The sequence below is a fragment of the Varanus komodoensis genome, unplaced genomic scaffold (genome assembly GCF_004798865.1).
Source record: "Varanus komodoensis strain SLA01 unplaced genomic scaffold, ASM479886v1 scaffold3, whole genome shotgun sequence".
In the NCBI taxonomy this organism is placed as follows: Eukaryota; Metazoa; Chordata; class Lepidosauria; order Squamata; family Varanidae; genus Varanus; species Varanus komodoensis.
The window spans coordinates 62,589,845-62,593,658 of record NW_025335761.1 but is presented as its reverse complement, the minus strand read 5'-3'; positions in this window follow the sequence as shown (position 1 = coordinate 62,593,658).

Below are 3,814 nucleotides of genomic sequence, written 5' to 3'. Positions count from 1 at the left end.
ACATTTTTATGCCGCCCCATTCGCCGAAGCCTCGGGGCGGCTTACAACAAAAAGATTAAAATAACATTTTAAAATATATACAATAAAATACAAATATATAATATAAAACATACACTATAAAACAAGCCGCCCTGGCCAAATAAAATTCAATAATATTAACATTTAAAATACTGCTTAAATAAAAAGGTCTTCGCCTGGCGCCGAAAAACAAATAACGACGGCGCCAGGCGGACCTCTCTGGGGAGTGCATTCCATAACTTAGGCGCCACCGCTGAGAAAGCCCTCCTCCGAGTAACCACCCTCCTAACTTCTTCCATGGAGGGCTCCCGGAGAAGGGCCTCTCCCGCCGATCTCAGGGGGCGGCTGGGCATATAAGGATGTAAGCGCTCCAAATATTATTAATTTGGGGCCAATCGTTATTATTGATCGTAATAATACACCACTGAAGCATTAAAATCATGCCTCCAAAAGCCAAATATATACAAATGTATATTTTTGACATCAATACAATCAGTCAATTTATCAAAAAGCAAAGATAGCACTTTCTAATCTGTCAAAGCCAGTCCCAGTAAATGGCACCACATGGACAACGTAGTCTTTATTTATTTATTTACTTATTTATATGTAATTTTATACACTGCTTAATAGCCCAGAGGCTCCCTGGGCAGTTCACAAAATGTCAAATACCATAAAAATACACATGATTAAAAGCACATAATCCAAAATTACAAAGAGACAAAATAATTCAAGACAATAATGAGGCACCTTTGACCGTGACCACAGCCAAATTAATTCAGAGGTACTGTAATAAGATGCAGTAAAAATAGAAGTTAAAAAATCTAGCTGCTCAAATAATGGGGGAAATAAAGAGGGTTTTTCCTGGCACCAAAACGGACAAAGCACGGGCGCCAGGGGCTCCTCTTTGGGGAGCCGATTCCACAGATGGGGAGCCACCGATGAAAAGACCCTGCACTTGGTAGCCCCAAGACTGGACCAGAGCTGGGCGACCCAAACAAAACCTTCCTGAGCTATTTCCAGCCCTGGGTGGCCTGCTATTGGAGATGCTGGCCTTCAGCAATCGGGATCCTACAGAATCGAGGGTTTTGCACTCACGGAATAACACCTTGCATGCGGTGCCTGCTAGGCCAGCCTGCCCCCTCGCTGGAAGTCAGTCCAGAGAGTCCAGAACGGGTCTGCTTTGCTCACCTCTCCTTACCAGCCACAACTTCTGGACTGTCTTCAAGGGAAGCCCCATGTTGAGCGCACTGCAGTAGTCTAGCCGGGAAGTTGTATATTGTGATTTATATTGTGATTTATATCCTGCCTTTTTCCTACAAAGGGCTCAAGGCAGCTTACATCCTCCTCCTCCTCCATCTTATCCCCACAACAACAACCCTGTGAGGTAGGCTGGGCTGAGAGTCTGTGACTGGCCCAAAGCCACCCAGTTGGCTCCATGGCTGAGCGGGGACTCGAACCCAGATCGCCTGAGTCCCAGTCCCATGCTCTTCACCACTACGCCACACTGTACTGATGTTGCTGGGTTTTCCCATGCCGCGAATGGGAGTAGCTGGAAGTGACTTGCCTGCTCTGCCCCAGGAAGTGTTTTGCTGTCCAGGACAGGCTGTGGACAGAACATCCGGACCAGGGACAACGCGGCACCACTGGGTCCTTCTTCTGGGATCTCGGTCCCTGCAAAAGTCCAACACACCCTCGTCTGAACCTGCTGTGTGGACCAAACAAATCAGGAAGCCGAATCAGCGCCTGGCTGCATGCCACGTAACATGGCTTGCTCGGAGGGGGCTTACCAAGGAACGCGAAATGTTTACCCCAATTGCAGAAATGGTTACAGCCGTCCCTCTCGCTCTGGGGTCCAGGCACCGCCATCCCAGGACCAGGCTGGACACCTCCCTCCCATCACGGGGCAGTTCAAATAAAAATCGGGCCCCTTGTCGTCCTGGTATTGTCGTCCTGGAAGGCGGAGTCAGGCTTGAGCATATTCTGTGGGGCGGAAGGTTCAGATGATGACCCATCCCAGAATATGCAAGGCTTTTCATGCTTCATGGGAAACTCCGCCCTTTGAAATCTGGAAATAAGAAGTTTATTTTATTTTATTACTTATTCTATTTGGAATACTTATATGCCACCCCTTTCGCAAAAGCCTCGGGGCGGCTTCCAATACAAATAAATAGCTATGCAAATGCATAAAAAACTGGAAACATCCCCACGTAAATATTAAATAAATAAATAAAGTTGTACCGCTCTCCAAAAAAGTGGCAGCCTTCTGGACGCCACCAGCCTGGCTCATCCAGGTCCCGGGATTTTTGGAGATTGTTTTGAGCACTTATGGCATGCCAGGGTGGTCTGGTGGTTAAGAGTGCTGAGCTGGGACTCAAAAAATCTGGGTTCTAGTCCACATGAAACTCATAGGTGATTCAAGGCCAGGCCCAGACCCTCAGCCCAACCTACCTCACAGGGTTGTTGTGAGAATAAAATAGGAAGAGAACCTTGTGAACCCCTTGAGTTCCTTGCAAGAGGAAAAAAGGTGGGATATAAAGGCAATGCAATGTATGTCTACTCAGGAGTAAGTCTCAAGGCATTCAATAGGACTGCTGCCAATTAGGGAGGCTTCAATGGATCAAGGAGAGCGAGACTGGGAAAGAAAATAGTTCTTTTCCTATTTGCGATTCTAGCTGGCCCTCCTGTAGAAGCCTGCTAGCTTTTAAAAATTCATATTTATTGAATTTTGATGGTATCTATTCTGTGTGGCTTTTACCTCACAGAATGCCTTGCTCTTCCCTTAAAGGCAGCCTAGAAATAACTTCAGAGAAATACATCTCAGGAAGAGAGATCTTCTTCTGACCTCTTGTCCAGTTCTGATCATAAGCATCCTCGGACGTTACACCGAGACCTCCTCGGCGTGGTTCTAGAAGCTTCTGCTGGGCTGGCTGTGGGAAAGACCCCTGGCCTGAAATCCTGGAAGCCAGTCTGCCATCCGGGGAGGCAGAATTAAGGTTTGTGGGCAGGCTTCTTGACCCCAGTTCTGGAGGGTACAGTCTCTAGATCCAAAGGGATCGACTGCCGGCGGACGCAAAGCAGGATCAGGTATACTCGATGAGCAGGTTTCTTCCCACTGTATCTTCCCCATGTCTGGAAGCGTCCATGGAGGGGTGGGGGATGTGCTGCGCTCGGGCCCAGTGCAAACCTTTTGCAAGACATCTTAGCTCTGGTCCTTGCGACACACATCTCAAGAAGGGGCCCACACCTGAAGGATCCTGCTGGGGCTCGTTCAGCGGGACTCGTTCCTGCCCCACACAGGTTTTGTGGCCAAGGCGCATGATCTATGTCAAGGACCAAGGCCTAGCCCGCCAGTGGCATCCTGCTTCTAGCTCAGTGGAGCATTTGATGGGGTGTGCGGATGGAGATGCTTGTATCGACGGCCATATCGCTCCGTTGGGTGCATGGCACAAGGATCAACGTGTTGAAGAAGGATCTCTGGAAAAGGCCGTGCTTGCTTCTTATTTCATTTCTGTCCTGCCCTGAAGCCAAAGCTCTCTATGTCATTCCCCAAACATGCTGGAGAGATGATGATGATGATGATGATGATGATGATGATGATAACATTTCTATGCCGCCCCTTGCCGAAACCTCGGGGCGGCTTACAACATGATAAAATACATTGAAATACAATAGTACATAATAAATTACCATTAAATATAAAAATACAAAAAATACATTGATTTACAAATACAAAATTAAAATTATCAGTATAAAATAAAAATATAGGAGGAGAAAGAGAAGGAAGAAAAAGTTGCCC